A 19,958-nucleotide genomic window follows, 5' to 3' on the forward strand; every position below is an offset into this window, starting at 1 on the left:
GGAACATGACAAGGGGTATAGTGAGCCTTAACACCCCACAGGTGTTTGACGAATTTTCATTAAAATTGGATGGGAAAATGAAAAAAACTAAACTTTTTTCACTAAAATGCTGGTGTTACCCTAAATGTTTCATGTTCACAAGGGAAAATAGGAAAAAAGCCCCCCAAAAATTTGTAACCCCATTTCTTCTGAGTAAGGCTGGGTTCACACTACGTTTTCTCCCATAGGGGAGCGCATACGGCAGGGGGGAGCTAAAAGCTCGCGCTCCCGTATGTCACCGTATGCGCTCCCGTATGTCATTCCTTTCAATGATACGGTGACATACGGGAGCGCGAGCTTTTAGCTCCCCCCTGCCGTATGCGCTCCCGTATGGGGGAAAACGTAGTGTGAACCCAGCCTAAGAAAATACGTGGATGTAAAGTGCTCTGCGTGCAAACTACAATGCTCAGAAGAGAAGGAGCGCCATTGGGATTTTGAAAAGAAAAAGTGTCTGCAATTGAAGGCCACGTGTGTTTACAAAGCCCCCGAAGTGCCAGAACAATGGACCCCCCCCACATGTGACCCCATTTTGGAAACTACACCCCTCACGTAATGTATTAAGGGGTGCAGTGAGCATTTACGCCCCACAGGTGTCTGACAGATTTTTGGAACAGTGGTCCGTGAAAATGAAAAATTAAATTTTTCATTTGCACAGCCCACTGTTCCAAAGATCTGTCAAACACCAGTGGGGTGTAAACACTCACTACACCCCTTATTAAATTCTGTGAGGAGTGTAGTTTCCAAAATGGGGTCACATGTGGGGGGGGGGTCCACTGTTCTGGCACCACGGGGGGCTTTGTAAACACACATGGCCCCTGACTACCATTCCAAACGAATTCTCTTTCCAAAAGCTCAATGGCGCTCCTTCTCTTCTGAGCATTGTAGTTCGCCCATAGAGCATTTTACGTCCTAACAGGGGGTATTTCCATACTCAGAAGAGATGGGGTTACAAATTTGGGGGGGCATTTTCTCCCATTACCCTTTGTAAAAATGGTAAATTTGGGGGGAAAAACTGCACTTTAGTGAAAAAACATTTTTTTTTTCATTTACACATACGATTTTAATGAAAAGTTGTCAAACACCTGTGGGGTGTTAAGGCTCACTGGACCCCTTGTTAAGTGCCTTGAGAGGTGTAATTTCCAAAATGGTATGCCATGTGGGGTTTTCTGCTGTTCTGGCACCATAGGGGCTTCCTAAATGTGACATGCCCCCCAAAAACCATTTCAGCAAAATTAACTTTCCAAAATCCCATTGTCGCTACTTCCCTTCTGAGCCCTCTACTGCGCCCGCCGAACACTTGACATCCACATATGAGGTATTTCCTTACTCGAGAGAATTACAGAATTACAAATTTTGGGGGGCTTTTTTGCTGCTATTCCCGTGAAACACCTAAAGGGTTAACACACTTACTGAATGTCATTTTGGATACTTTGAGGGGTGCAGTTTTTATAATGGGGTCATTTATGGGGTATTTCTAATATGAAGGCCCTTCAAATCCACCTCAAAACTGAACTGGTCCCTGAAAAATTCCGATTTAGAAAATGTTGTGAATTGCTGAACTTTGAAGCCCTCTGATGTCTTCCAAAAGTAAAAACATGTCAACTTTATGATGCAAATATAAGGTAGACATATTGTATATGTGAATCAATGTATAATTTATTTGGTATATCCATTTTCCTTACAAGCAGAGAGCTTCAAAGTTAGAAAAATGCTAAATTTTTAAATTTTTCATCAAATTTTTGCATTTTTCACCAAGAAATTATGCAAGTATCGATGAAAATTTACCACTACCATAAAGCAGAATATGTCACGAAAAAACAATCTCGGAATCAAATTTATAAGTAAAAGCATCTCAGAGTTATCAATGCTTAAAGTGACAGTGGTCAGATTTGTAAAAAATCTCCGTCCCCAAGGGGTTAATAAAACTGATATAAAACTAACTTGCAACTATCTTTGCATTGCATAGAAAAAACAAGCATGCATAATATAACAAACAGTATAATTATGGCATACCACAAAAATTAGAGGCATGCAATATGTATATGTCTCAACCACCCACAATGACACTTGGGGCCCACCCTAATCTTCTCCCTAGTGACCATTGGATACCTTTAGTTGGTGCACATTAAATAGATGGGGCCCATAATAAAGTAATTCTCCACAGAGGCTCCCAAAGAACTGGATATTATTAAAGGTTGGGTTGAACCATCTCTTTGTTTTACATTACATACCTATTTAGATCTATAAGCTCCTTACAGAAGGAAGATTACTAATCTGTTCATCACCTCTAGAACCCCTTTCACAAGGCCTCAGAAAACAACATCAGTGGTATTGATACCACTACCTTTAAAGGGGTACTCCACTGGAAAACATTTTTTTTTTTATCAGATGGTGCCAGAAAGTTAAACAGATTTGTAAATTACTTCTATTAAAAAATCTTAATCCTTCCAGTACTTATCGCTTGCTGTTATGATCCACAGGAAGTTCTTTTCTTTTTGAGTTTCCTTTCTGTCTGACCACAGTGCTCTCTGCTGACGCCTCTGTCCATTTTAGGAACTCTACAGAGCAGGATAGGTTTTCTATGGGGATTTGCTTCTACTCTGGACGATGGCCAATCCACTTGATGTGTTTCCCTCTTTATGCACTGAAGCTGGCACGTTCCCTGAGTTTTTCCAGCAAGATGGTGCACCACCACATTATGGGTGTCAGGTCCGAGCATTCCTAGATGAACAGTTTCCTGGAAGTGGATTGGTCGTCGTGGGCCAGTTGAATGGCCCCCAAGGTCTCCCGATCTGACCCCCTTAGACTTTTATCTTTGGGGTCATCTGAAGGCAATTGTCTATGCAGTGATGATACGAGATGTGCAGCACCTGAAACTACGGATGCAGGAAGCCTGTGCTAGCATTTCTCCTGTGGTGTATATAGTAGTATATAGCAGTGTATACGGATACTGGAAGCCTGTGCTAGCATTTCTCCTGCGGTGTATATAGTAGTATATAGCAGTGTATACGGATACTGGAAGCCTGTGCTAGCATTTCTCCTGCGGTGTATATAGTAGTATATAGCAGTGTATACGGATACTGGAAGCCTGTGCTAGCATTTCTCCTGCGGTGTTGCTATCAGTGTGTGAAGAGTGGGAGAAGAGGGTTGCATTGACAATCCAACACAATGGGCAGCACATTGAACACAATAGGTTTTGCAAATGCTTTTATTAGAAAATTTTCAGTATTTAATACTGAAAAATCCAGTCGACAAACTGGCCACTAGGGGTCCTGCACCAGGTGCCCACAGATTGGGCTACAGTTGTGCGGGGGGTTTGGAGGCACCATCTGACCGGGACTGTAGTTAGATGTGTAGTTAGAGGCGGCCCCGGGCCCAGAGCGCCCCTCGCAGGAGCTGCCGACCCCCGGACATCGCTGCCCAACTACTGGGAGCCCGGAGCAGCAGAGCCTGGTGCACAAGGAGCGGGGTTTAGGGTACAGTATAATAAATGTTTAGCCAGGATTTGTATAATGCCCTGACAGATCTACAGGCTGTCATGGCATGATAGGAGTTGTAGTTGTAGAGCAGCTGCAGAGTGACTGGTTGTGGAGGGAACATATAAAACTTCAACCCTCAGCATGCCCTGACAGTGAGGACATGCTGGGAGTAATTCCTACATGTAGGAATTATGGATTCAGAGGGGTTTTTCACGCACATTTTTGTTAGTTCACAATCCAGAATGTCTTTATGGAATTCTGCATGAATTTATAGCCAATACACATTAATGGGATTCCACTGTCCCATTCACACCGCAGAATTTCCTCTATAAATTCATGCAGAATTCCATGCAGAAATTCTGCCATGTGAACATAGCCTTACCGACCACAGTAGAGAGTATATTTAAAGGGGTACTCCGGCCCTAATACATCTTATCCCCTATCCAAAGGATAGGGGATAAGATGTCTGATCGCAGTGGTCCCGCCGCTGGGGACCCCTGCAATCTCTCATTCTGCACCCACCTTTGTGAGCTCTCCGCAGCACTGGATGCTCCGAGTGTGAAGCGTGACGACCACGGGGCCTGAGTATTGTGACGTCACGACTCCGCCCCATGTGATGTCACGCCACGCCCCCTCCATGCAAGTCTATGGGAGGGGGCGTGGTGGCTGTCATACATCTTATCCCCTATCCTTTGGATAGGGGATAAGATGTATTAGGGCCGGAGTACCCCTTTAAATTAAAAAGAGCGCAATTGCCTCTACTACAATACCATACCAGAGAGCACTCAATCTGCACTACACTGACGTAGCAGAGCACAGTCCCCTCTGCTATATTAACATAACATAGCACAGTCCCCTCTGCTATATTAACATAACAGAGCACAGTCCCCTCTGCTATATTAACATAACAGAGCACAGTCCCCTCTGCTATATTAACATAACAGAGCACAGTCCCCTCTGCTACATTCACATAACAGAACACAGTCCCCTCTGCTATATTAACATAACAGAGCACAGTCCCCTCTGCTATATTAACATAACAGAACACAGTCCCCTCTACTATATTAACATAACAGAGCACAGTCCCCTCTGCTATATTAACATAACAGAGCACAGTCCCCTCTGCTATATTAACATAACAGAGCACAGTCCCCTCTGCTACATTAACATAACAGAGCACAGTCCCCTCTGCTATATTAACATAACAGAACACAGTCCCCTCTGCTATATTAACATAACAGAGCACAGTCCCCTCTGCTATATTAACATAACATAGCACAGTCCCCTCTGCTATATTAACATAACAGAGCACAGTCCCCTCTGCTACATAAACACAGCAGAGCGCAGACAGCCCATTCTGTACCTGGGCACAACTAGCAGAGATAGGGAAAGTGACTGACATCAGTGGCTGACATCCCGCTCTGTGTTTTCCGAAGTATTCGGCAGCGTCCTTCTGCCCGGGCTCTAAAGTTTTCTGTGAGAAAGAAGATCAGCAGAGCAAATAGTAGAGAGTGGGCGTGTCGCGGTCAGCCAATCAGCAAGCGGCTACTACATCAGCTCCACTGAGGTGGTGAATGTCCCAGTTTTCTACCATCTCGCAGAGAACTTTAGAGCTCTGGCTGCTGCTCGCGCGGTCCAGGGAGGCGGGGGCGCGCAGGAGATGCTGCTGGTGTGAGCTGAGGCTGCAGAGGCGTCGGAGGGAGCTCCGGAGGACCGAGCATCATCTTCCCGTGCACAGAGAGGAGGCTCCAGTGCAGGTAAGATGTCTGCATGTGTGGGTGTGGAGCTGTGCAGTTGTGACAGGCAACAGATGAGTAGTGCAGTAATCTCCTTAATGCTGAGCTGGGAGTTCTCGGTCCGGTCACGTCCCTCAGTGCTGTCACCTCTCTGCCGCCCACATATATGGGAAGTTTAATGACAGCTCCCTGGCTGCAGTGTCAGCGCCCCCCAGGATCACAGGCTTGTCTGCCTATAGCAAATGGCCAATAGGAAGTTAAGTAATGGACGTGCCCTGGTGCCCATTCATTTCCCCGGATCGATCATCTGATCAGACATCTCCTCAGGGGCATTAGCTGGCATCAGGGATGGTTTGCTGGCAGCCAGCTCCTCAGTATATGCATTCACTACTGGCTCCAGCTGTCACATAGCGGCAGCCATCGGCCCTGTCTAGTGCTTCAGGGATACTAGACATTGTGCCCTCTCCAGGCCCCAGGGCAGGGGCTCCCCAATACCAAACAATTGTGACTGCTCAGGTGGGAGATACCTTGGTGCATAGTAAAGGCTGTGGTGGTAGATGGCTGGCATCACCACATACTATAGATCACTGCACTTCTACATTTACTGCGTCTTGGTATGTGTGGAGAGCAGATGTAGCAGAGCTGACCTGGTCACTGGTCTAAGCTCATCATGTTGTCTGTGGTTGGATAGAAGAATCTATTATATTGGAGGTTAATCTTTTTAATGTCAGTTTATATAAACAAGCATTATCTAATTGTGTTGCTTGCTATGTAGAATTTCAGTACCCAGCTACATGGACTGCACTGCTTAAATATCAGGAGATAGGGAGCACACTGTACCGGACTACTATAATATTACATATACTATAATATTAGATGGACTGCACTGCTTATATATCAGGAGATAGGGAGCACACTGTACCGGACTACTATAATATTACATATACTATAATATTACATATACTATAATATTAGATGGACTGCACTGCTTATATATCAGGAGATAGGGAGCACACTGTACCGGACTACTATAATATTACATATACTATAATATTACATATACTATAATATTAGATGGACTGCACTGCTTATATATCAGGAGATAGGGAGCACACTGGACCGGACTACTATAATATTACATATACTATAATATTACATATACTATAATATTACATGGACTGCACTGCTTATATATCAGGAGATAGGGAGCACACTGTACCGGACTACTATAATATTACATATACTATAATATTACATATACTATAATATTAGATGGACTGCACTGCTTATATATCAGGAGATAGGGAGCACACTGGACCGGACTACTATAATATTACATATACTATAATATTACATATACTATAATATTACATGGACTGCACTGCTTATATATCAGGAGATAGGGAGCACACTGGACCGGACTACTATAATATTACATATACTATAATATTACATATACTATAATATTACATGGACTGCACTGCTTATATATCAGGAGATAAGGAGCACACTGTACCGGACTACTATAATATTACATATACTATAATATTACATGGACTGCGCTGCTTATATATCAGGAGATAAGGAGCACACTGTACCGGACTACTATAATATTACATATACTATAATATTACATGGACTGCGCTGCTTATATATCAGGAGATAAGGAGCACACTGTACCGGACTACTATAATATTACATATACTATAATATTACATGGACTGCACTGCTTATATATCAGGAGATAGGGAGCACACTGTACCGGACTACTATAATATTACATATACTATAATATTACATATACTATAATATTAGATGGACTGCACTGCTTATATATCAGGAGATAAGAAGCACACTGGACCGGACTACTATAATATTACATACACTATAATATTACATATACTATAATATTACATGGACTGCGCTGCTTATATATCAGGAGATAGGAAGCACACTGTACCGGACTACTATAATATTACATACACTATAATATTACATATACTATAATATTACATGGACTGCGCTGCTTATATATCAGGAGATAAGGAGCACACTGGACCGGACTACTATAATATTCCATATACTATAATATTACATGGACTGCACTGCTTATATATCAGGAGATAGGGAGCACACTGTACCGGACTACTATAATATTACATACACTATAATATTACATATACTATAATATTACATGGACTGCACTGCTTATATATCAGGAGATAGGGAGCACACTGGACCGGACTACTATAATATTACATACACTATAATATTACATATACTATAATATTACATGGACTGCACTGCTTATATATCAGGAGATAGGGAGCACACTGTACCGGACTACTATAATATTACATACACTATAATATTACATATACTATAATATTAGATGGACTGCACTGCTTATATATCAGGAGATAAGAAGCACACTGGACCGGACTACTATAATATTACATACACTATAATATTACATATACTATAATATTACATGGACTGCGCTGCTTATATATCAGGAGATAGGAAGCACACTGTACCGGACTACTATAATATTACATACACTATAATATTACATATACTATAATATTACATGGACTGCGCTGCTTATATATCAGGAGATAAGGAGCACACTGGACCGGACTACTATAATATTACATATACTATAATATTACATGGACTGCACTGCTTATATATCAGGAGATAGGGAGCACACTGTACCGGACTACTATAATATTACATACACTATAATATTACATATACTATAATATTACATGGACTGCGCTGCTTATATATCAGGAGATAGGAAGCACACTGTACCGGACTACTATAATATTACATACACTATAATATTACATATACTATAATATTACATGGACTGCGCTGCTTATATATCAGGAGATAAGGAGCACACTGGACCGGACTACTATAATATTACATATACTATAATATTACATGGACTGCACTGCTTATATATCAGGAGATAAGGAGCACACTGGACCGGACTACTATAATATTACATATTATAATATTACATATACTATAATATTAGATGGACTGCACTGCTTATATATCAGGAGATAGGGAGCACACTGGACCGGACTACTATAATATTACATATACTATAATATTACATATACTATAATATTACATGGACTGCACTGCTTATATATCAGGAGATAGGGAGCACACTGGACCGGACTACTATAATATTACATATACTATAATATTACATATACTATAATATTACATGGACTGCACTGCTTATATATCAGGAGATAAGGAGCACACTGTACCGGACTACTATAATATTACATATACTATAATATTACATGGACTGCGCTGCTTATATATCAGGAGATAAGGAGCACACTGTACCGGACTACTATAATATTACATATACTATAATATTACATGGACTGCGCTGCTTATATATCAGGAGATAAGGAGCACACTGTACCGGACTACTATAATATTACATATACTATAATATTACATGGACTGCACTGCTTATATATCAGGAGATAGGGAGCACACTGTACCGGACTACTATAATATTACATATACTATAATATTACATATACTATAATATTAGATGGACTGCACTGCTTATATATCAGGAGATAAGAAGCACACTGGACCGGACTACTATAATATTACATACACTATAATATTACATATACTATAATATTACATGGACTGCGCTGCTTATATATCAGGAGATAGGAAGCACACTGTACCGGACTACTATAATATTACATACACTATAATATTACATATACTATAATATTACATGGACTGCGCTGCTTATATATCAGGAGATAAGGAGCACACTGGACCGGACTACTATAATATTCCATATACTATAATATTACATGGACTGCACTGCTTATATATCAGGAGATAGGGAGCACACTGTACCGGACTACTATAATATTACATACACTATAATATTACATATACTATAATATTACATGGACTGCACTGCTTATATATCAGGAGATAGGGAGCACACTGGACCGGACTACTATAATATTACATACACTATAATATTACATATACTATAATATTACATGGACTGCACTGCTTATATATCAGGAGATAGGGAGCACACTGTACCGGACTACTATAATATTACATACACTATAATATTACATATACTATAATATTAGATGGACTGCACTGCTTATATATCAGGAGATAAGAAGCACACTGGACCGGACTACTATAATATTACATACACTATAATATTACATATACTATAATATTACATGGACTGCGCTGCTTATATATCAGGAGATAGGAAGCACACTGTACCGGACTACTATAATATTACATACACTATAATATTACATATACTATAATATTACATGGACTGCGCTGCTTATATATCAGGAGATAAGGAGCACACTGGACCGGACTACTATAATATTACATATACTATAATATTACATGGACTGCACTGCTTATATATCAGGAGATAGGGAGCACACTGTACCGGACTACTATAATATTACATACACTATAATATTACATATACTATAATATTACATGGACTGCGCTGCTTATATATCAGGAGATAGGAAGCACACTGTACCGGACTACTATAATATTACATACACTATAATATTACATATACTATAATATTACATGGACTGCGCTGCTTATATATCAGGAGATAAGGAGCACACTGGACCGGACTACTATAATATTACATATACTATAATATTACATGGACTGCACTGCTTATATATCAGGAGATAAGGAGCACACTGGACCGGACTACTATAATATTACATATTATAATATTACATATACTATAATATTAGATGGACTGCACTGCTTATATATCAGGAGATAGGGAGCACACTGGACCGGACTACTATAATATTACATATACTATAATATTACATATACTATAATATTACATGGACTGCACTGCTTATATATCAGGAGATAGGGAGCACACTGGACCGGACTACTATAATATTACATATACTATAATATTACATATACTATAATATTACATGGACTGCACTGCTTATATATCAGGAGATAAGGAGCACACTGTACCGGACTACTATAATATTACATATACTATAATATTACATGGACTGCGCTGCTTATATATCAGGAGATAAGGAGCACACTGTACCGGACTACTATAATATTACATATACTATAATATTACATGGACTGCGCTGCTTATATATCAGGAGATAAGGAGCACACTGTACCGGACTACTATAATATTACATATACTATAATATTACATGGACTGCACTGCTTATATATCAGGAGATAGGGAGCACACTGTACCGGACTACTATAATATTACATATACTATAATATTACATATACTATAATATTAGATGGACTGCACTGCTTATATATCAGGAGATAAGAAGCACACTGGACCGGACTACTATAATATTACATACACTATAATATTACATATACTATAATATTACATGGACTGCGCTGCTTATATATCAGGAAATAGGAAGCACACTGTACCGGACTACTATAATATTACATACACTATAATATTACATATACTATAATATTACATGGACTGCGCTGCTTATATATCAGGAGATAAGGAGCACACTGGACCGGACTACTATAATATTCCATATACTATAATATTACATGGACTGCACTGCTTATATATCAGGAGATAGGGAGCACACTGTACCGGACTACTATAATATTACATACACTATAATATTACATATACTATAATATTACATGGACTGCACTGCTTATATATCAGGAGATAGGGAGCACACTGGACCGGACTACTATAATATTACATACACTATAATATTACATATACTATAATATTACATGGACTGCACTGCTTATATATCAGGAGATAGGGAGCACACTGTACCGGACTACTATAATATTACATACACTATAATATTACATATACTATAATATTAGATGGACTGCACTGCTTATATATCAGGAGATAAGAAGCACACTGGACCGGACTACTATAATATTACATACACTATAATATTACATATACTATAATATTACATGGACTGCGCTGCTTATATATCAGGAGATAGGAAGCACACTGTACCGGACTACTATAATATTACATACACTATAATATTACATATACTATAATATTACATGGACTGCGCTGCTTATATATCAGGAGATAAGGAGCACACTGGACCGGACTACTATAATATTACATATACTATAATATTACATGGACTGCACTGCTTATATATCAGGAGATAGGGAGCACACTGTACCGGACTACTATAATATTACATACACTATAATATTACATATACTATAATATTACATGGACTGCGCTGCTTATATATCAGGAGATAGGAAGCACACTGTACCGGACTACTATAATATTACATACACTATAATATTACATATACTATAATATTACATGGACTGCGCTGCTTATATATCAGGAGATAAGGAGCACACTGGACCGGACTACTATAATATTACATATACTATAATATTACATGGACTGCACTGCTTATATATCAGGAGATAAGGAGCACACTGGACCGGACTACTATAATATTACATATTATAATATTACATATACTATAATATTACATGGACTGCACTGCTTATATATCAGGAGATAGGGAGCACACTGGACCGGACTACTATAATATTACATACACTATAATATTACATATACTATAATATTACATGGACTGCGCTGCTTATATATCAGGAGATAGGAAGCACACTGTACCGGACTACTATAATATTACATACACTATAATATTACATATACTATAATATTAGATGGACTGCACTGCTTATATATCAGGAGATAAGAAGCACACTGGACCGGACTACTATAATATTACATATACTATAATATTACATGGACTGCACTGCTTATATATCAGGAGATAGGGAGCACACTGTACCGGACTACTATAATATTACATATACTATAATATTACATGGACTGCGCTGCTTATATATCAGGAGATAAGGAGCACACTGGACCGGACTACTATAATATTACATACACTATAATATTACATATACTATAATATTACATGGACTGCACTGCTTATATATCAGGAGATAGGGAGCACACTGGACCGGACTACTATAATATTGCATACACTATAATATTACATATACTATAATATTACATGGACTGCACTGCTTATATATCAGGAGATAGGGAGCACACTGGACCGGACTACTATAATATTACATATACTATAATATTACATATACTATAATATTACATGGACTGCACTGCTTATATATCAGGAGATAGGGAGCACACTGGACCGGACTACTATAATATTACATACACTATAATATTACATATACTATAATATTACATGGACTGCACTGCTTATATATCAGGAGATAAGAAGCACACTGGACCGGACTACTATAATATTACATATACTATAATATTACATGGACTTATAGATCAGGAGCTAGGGAGCACACTGGACCGGACTACTATAATATTACATACACTATAATATTACATATACTATAATATTACATGGACTGCACTGCTTATATATCAGGAGATAGGGAGCACACTGGACCGGACTACTATAATATTACATATACTATAATATTACATGGACTGCACTGCTTATATATCAGGAGATAGGGAGCACACTGGACCGGACTTCTATAATATTACATACACTATAATATTACATATACTATAATATTACATGGACTGCACTGCTTATATATCAGGAGATAGGGAGCACACTGGACCGGACTACTATAATATTACATACACTATAATATTACATATACTATAATATTACATGGACTTATAGATCAGGAGCTAGGGAGCACACTGGACTGGACTACTATAATATTACATATACTATATTACATGGACTGCACTGCTTATATATCAGGAGATAGGGAGCACACTGTACCGGACTACTATAATATTACATATACTATAATATTACATGGACTTATAGATCAGGAGCTAGGGAGCACACTGGACCGGACTACTATAATATTACATACACTATAATATTACATATACTATAATATTACATGGACTGCACTGCTTATATATCAGGAGATAGGGAGCACACTGGACCGGACTACTATAATATTACATATACTATAATATTACATGGACTGCACTGCTTATATATCAGGAGATAAGAAGCACACTGGACCGGACTACTATAATATTACATATACTATAATATTACATATACTATAATATTACATGGACATATAGATCAGGAGATAGGGAGCACACTGGACCGGACTACTTTAATATTACATACACTATAATATTACATATACTATAATATTACATGGACTGCACTGCTTATATATCAGGAGATAGGGAGCACACTGGACCGGACTACTATAAAATTACATATACTATAATATTACATATACCGTACTATAATATTACATGGACTGCACTGCTTATATACCAGGAGATAGGAAGCACACTGGACCGGACTACTATAATATTACATATACTATAATATTACATGGACTGCACTGCTTATATATCAGGAGATAAGGAGCACACTGTACCGGACTACTATAATATTACATATACTATAATATTACATGGACTGCACTGCTTATATATCAGGAGATAAGGAGCACACTGTACCGGACTACTATAATATTACATATACTATAATATTACATGGACTGCACTGCTTATATATCAGGAGATAAGAAGCACACTGGACCGGACTACTATAATATTACATATACTATAATATTACATGGACTGCACTGCTTATATATCAGGAGCTAGGGAGCACACTGTACCGGACTACTATAAAATTACATATACTATAATATTACATATACTATAATATTACATGGACTGCACTGCTTATATATCAGGAGATAGGGAGCACACTGTACCGGACTACTATAATATTACATATACTGTAATATTACATATACTATAATATTACATAGACTGCACTGCTTATATATCAGGAGATAGGGAGCACACTGTACCGGACTACTATAATATTACATATACTATAATATTACATGGACTTATAGATCAGGAACTAGGTAGCACACTGGACCAGACTACTATAATATTACATATACTATAATATTACATGGACTGCACTGCTTATAGATCAGGAGATAAGAAGCACACTGGACCGGACTACTATAATATTACATATACTATAATATTACATGGACTTATAGATCAGGAACTAGGTAGCACACTGGACCGGACTACTATAATATTACATGGACTGCACTGCTTATATATCAGGAGATAAGAAGCACACTGGACCGGACTACTATAATATTACATATACTATAATATTACATATACTATAATATTACATGGACTTATAGATCAGGAGCTAGGGAGCACACTGGACCGGACTACTATAATATTACATGGACTGCACTGCTTATATACCAGGAGATAGGAAGCACACTGGACCGGACTACTATAATATTACATATACTATAATATTACATGGACTGCACTGCTTATAGATCAGGAGATAAGAAGCACACTGTACCGGACTACTATAATATTACATATACTATAATATTACATGGACTGCACTGCTTATAGATCAGGAGATAAGAAGCACACTGTACCGGACTACTATAATATTACATATACTATAATATTACATGGACTGCACTGCTTATAGATCAGGAGATAAGAAGCACACTGTACCGGACTACTATAATATTACATATACTATAATATCACATGGACTGCACTGCTTATAGATCAGGAGATAAGAAGCACACTGTACCGGACTACTATAATATTACATATACTATAATATTACATGGACTGCACTGCTTATATATCAGGGGATAGGGAGCACACTGGACCGGACTACTAAAATATTACATATAATATAATATTACATGGACTGCGCTGCTTATACACCAGGAGATAGGGAGCACACTGGACCGGACTACTATAATATTACATATACTATAATATTACATGGACTGCTCTGCTTTTAGATCAGGAGATAAGAAGCACACTGGACCGGACTACTATAATATTACATATACTATATTACATGGACTGCACTGCTTATAGATCAGGAGATAGGAAGCACACTGGACCGGACTACTATAATATTACATATACTATAATATTACATGGACTGCGCTGCTTATAGATCAGGAGATAGGAAGCACACTGGACCGGACTACTATAATATTACATATACTAAAATATTACATGGACTGCACTATTTATACACCAGGAGATAGGAAGCACACTGGACCGGACTACTATAATATTACATGGACTGCACTGCTTATACACCAGGAGATAGGGAGCACACTGGACCGGACTACTCTAATATTACATGGACTGCACTGCTTATAGATCAGGAGCTAGGAAGCACACAGGACCAGACTACTATAATATTACATATACTATAATATTACATGGACTGCACTGCTAAAAAAAATAAAGGGAATACTTAAACAACACAATGTAACTCCAAGTCAATCACACTTCTGTGAAATCACACTGTCCACTCAGGAAGCAACACTGACTGACAATCAATTTCACATGATGTTGTGCAAATTGAACAGACAACAGGTGGAAATTATAGGCAATTAGCAAGACATCCCCAATAAAGGAGTGGTTCTGCAGGTGGTGACCACAGACCACTTCTCAGTTCCTATGCTTCCTGGCTGATGTTTTGGTCACTTTTGAATGCTGGCAGTGCTTTCACTCTAGTAGTAGCATGAGATGGAGTCTACAACCCACACAAGTGGCTCAGGTAGTGCAGCTCCTCCAGGATGGCACATCAATGCGAGCTGTGGCAAGAAGGTTTCCTGTGTCTTTCAGCATAGTATCCAGAGCATGGAGACACTACATGGAGGCCAGTACATCAGGAGATGTGGAGGAGGCCGTAGGAGGACAACAACCCTGCAGCAGGACCACTACCTCTGCCTTTGTGCAAGAAGGAGCAGGAGGAGCACTACCAGAGCCCTGCACTGTGTCCACTCAAATGGTCAGAATCAGACTCCATGAGGCTGGTATGAGGGCCCGACGTCCACAGGTGGGGGTTGTGCTTCCAGCCCAACACTGTGCAGGACGTTTGGCATTTGCCAGAGAACACCAAGATTGGCAAATTCACCACTGGCGCCCTGTGCTCTTCACAGATGAAAGCAGCTTCACACTGAGCACATATGACATATGAGTCTGGAGACGCCTTGGAGAACGATCTGCTGCCTGCAACATTCTCCAGCATGACCGGTTTGACGGTGGGTCAGTAATGGTTTGAGGTGGCATTTCTTTGGGGGCCGCACAGTCCTCCATGTGCTTGCCAGAGGTAGCCTGACTGCCATTAGGTACCGAGATCGATGCCTCAGACCCCATGTGAGACAATATGCTGGTGCGGTTGGCTCTGAGTTCCTCCTAATACAATCACGTGACACATCACGCCGGCACCGCGCATAGACTGGACCAAGACCAGTATACTCACACTATACCTACAACGAAGAGTGTATCCTTGTTATGGACCTGAGGAAGGCTAAATGCCGCAATGCATTGTCCGAAATTACTGAATAAAAATTTGCTTTTTCCTGTGCTGGCCTGTGTTCATTTACTGTCCTCCAAAAAGAGCAGTGCCTCCTCTGAATACCGTCATTTTTTCATACCATTGTCTCTACTAATACAATGCTAGACCTCATGTGGCTGGAGTGTGTCAGCAGTTCCTGCAAGAGGAAGGCATTGATGCTATGGACTGGCCCGCCTGTTCCCCAGACCTGAATCCGATTGAGCACATCTGGGACATCATGTCTCGCTCCATCCACCAACGCACCACAGACTGTCCAGGAGTTCAGGAGCCATCTCATCAGGAGCTTACCCAGGCATTGTAGGGCGGTCATACGGGCACGTGGAGGCCACACACACTACTGAGCCTCATTTTGATTTGTTTTAAGGACATTACATCAAAGTTGGATGAGTCTGCAGTGTGGTTTTCCACTTTGATTTTGAGTGTGGCTCCATATCCAGACCTCCATGGATTGATAAATTTGATTTCCATTTATAATTTCTGTGTGATTTTGTTGTCAGCACATTCAGCTATGTAAATATGAAAGTATTTCATACAATTAGTTCATTCATTCAGATCTAGAATGTGTTATCTTAGTGCTCCCTTTATTTTTTTGAGCAGTGTATAATATTACATGGACTGCACTGCTTATAGACCAGGAGTTAGGAAGCACATTGGACCAGACTACTATAATATTAGGCCCAATTCACACTATAAAGTTATTCCATTAAAAGATCCGTTATGAATGTCAGTTAGAAAAGCAATGTTAAACAGCCGTTACAAAATCCCATTAAAGTCTATGGGATTTTTTGATTATCTGTTATTACCCATTATAGCCTGTCATGAATAATGGACATTATGTGTGACTGAAGAAAAAACGGCACATGCACAAATGTTTCTTCCGTCACAAGAAACGGGTAACTTAATTGCCGTTATTTTTAAGTCTATGGCAAACGGATGAGCTTTTATGTCATCCGTTTGCACCTGGTTTATAATATCCGTTATTACTTCTGAGCATGCTCAGAAGAGGTGACATCAGCAGACTCCTGCAGTGCTGCGGAACTACTACTACCATCATGGAACAGACTTGTTTCCATGATGGGAGAAGTAGTTCCCTGGCTGCGGGAGTCTGCTGGTGGCTGGGGAGGCTACATTAGTGTTTGTACTACAATCCCCATCATGAAACAGTCTCTGTTCCATGATGGGGGTTGTAGTACAGGGGCTGAGGGATTGGTCTCGCTGCTGAGACCCGATGCCATTAGAAGTTATTAAACGGGGGCGGGTGGCATGCTGTGTTCCCCTGCGATGTACAATGTATTTTACTTTCATTTTTAAATTCCCCACTGGGAGCCCTGTTCCATGACGGGAGAAGTAGTAGTCGTGGCTGTGGGAGTCTGTAGGCAGAGGTGTTAAAACTGCCATACAGTGTTATAACGGGTCTTAACGGATGAATATGTGTAAAACCATTTTTACACAGAAAACGGATGTTTAATAACGGATGAATACTCATAGCGTGAAAGGAGCCTTACATGGACTGTACTGCATAGACCAGTTTTAGAGCGCCAAAGAGTTTACAGACACATGCATTAGATCTGTCTAGTGTCGTTGGCTCTGTTTACAAATTATGGTATTACTGTTCATTTTTGTTTTTGCCCTTTAGTTGCCTGAGGGGGCCAAGGCATGGTGGGTAAAGGGAAACAGACAGCTGGCTCACCCCCACTAAACCCAATACACATGTTTATAGGGCACGTGAACTGGATTAAAATGGTGTATTACTCACCCAGATCCTTGGCCCGGTTGCACAGATACACGCTGTTTTAGCCACAGAAGGTAATATGTTAATTAATAACATGCGAAATGGAAGTGGAGCCAGTGTTCTGGGCTTCCATGCCTCTGTCCCACTCTGCTCCGATATGCTTGTCCACCTCAAGCTCACATGGGTGAAGACCATTGCCCAAATATGGTTAATTAACATATGAGCAACGGGGGCTAATATACCGTGTATCTATTGAATCGGACCACAGATCCAGGTGAGTAATACATAATTTTAATCCAGTCCACCTGCACTATAACCCTGTGTATTGGGTTTAGTGTGAGTGAATCAGCTGTCAGATTTCCTTTAAATGTCTGTGTGTATGAAGAGTTCTTATGGTAATGAGTATACAGAGCATTGTGGGAGCATGTCTCCTTACAGCTGCTTACATAAACTTATGTATGTACTGAGGATTTCTTTGTCAGATTATGGAAATGAGAACAAGATTTCCAGGATCTGGTGCATGCTGTACTACTGACGTATCCTCACATTGGTGTGCTTCTTGTTTACTGTTAACCCCTTAGGGACAATGGACATACATGTACACTGTGGTGCGCTGGTTCTTAACGCACCAGGACATACATTTACATCAATTACTTATCCCCTATTCTGTGGATAGGGGATAAGTTCCTACTTTAAAGTAAACCTGTTAGGTTAAAATTTCAGACATTGGCCCATATTTATCAATCAGCCTAAAACCCTAATTGTCTGATTTTTCCCACAGCAACCAATTATAGCTCAACTTTCACTTTACAAGAGCTCGTTAAGATATGAAAGCTGAGCTGTGATTGGTTGCCATGGGAAAAAACAGACAGTTAGGGTTTCAGGCCGATTGATAAATCTCCCCCATTATGTAATAGAGTAGAAAAATCTGAGCTGGGTGGTCCTACCCAGTAATTGACAGCTTTCTGTATGCACGCTTATACACAGATAGCTGTCAATCACTTAGTAGGACCACCCACTTGACTACTTGGCTAGGACTGAACAGATATGTACAGTTATCCTAGAACTTTTTCCACACAATTATACATCAATCCACTTAGCTCCGCCTGCTCTATAACATGTTGCCTGCAGATTAAACTGCATTTGTAATGTAACAGGTGTCTTTTAACATAGCATTCTTTACAAGTGGCAATCCTTTTGAGGAACTTAAAGGGACATTTAACATTGTCTTTTTACATGGTGGCCCTTCAGATGATTGGCAACTCATTGAGTGGCTCCTCATTTTGGCTCTGAGAGGGGGTTTTCGGGGGGGTGAAAACATTCTTTCAAAGTTTGAAAACCAGTGCGGACCTAATGCTTTTCACAGCTGAGAGGCGGATACAGTTGT

At 39.6% G+C, this 19,958-nt stretch overlaps 1 protein-coding gene across 6 annotated transcripts in view; it reads left to right on the top strand.

Moving 5' to 3' along the window:
* The first annotated feature begins 5,112 nt into the window (after window positions 1-5,112).
* NRCAM (neuronal cell adhesion molecule) overlaps window positions 5,113-19,958 on the top strand; it is a 230,693-nt gene continuing 215,847 nt past the window's right edge. For 2 of the 6 annotated variants that reach the window (XM_056573930.1, XM_056573937.1), the window contains exon 1: window positions 5,114-5,275. The gene's annotated coding sequence lies outside the window, so the exon portion shown is untranslated. Of the gene's footprint in view, window positions 5,276-19,958 lie in introns of all 6 variants that reach the window. The other 4 variants (XM_056573932.1, XM_056573939.1, XM_056573936.1 and 1 more) reach the window with 3 other exon arrangements.

Source organism: Hyla sarda, chromosome 4, assembly GCF_029499605.1.
Source record: "Hyla sarda isolate aHylSar1 chromosome 4, aHylSar1.hap1, whole genome shotgun sequence".
NCBI classification, from domain to species: Eukaryota; Metazoa; Chordata; class Amphibia; order Anura; family Hylidae; genus Hyla; species Hyla sarda.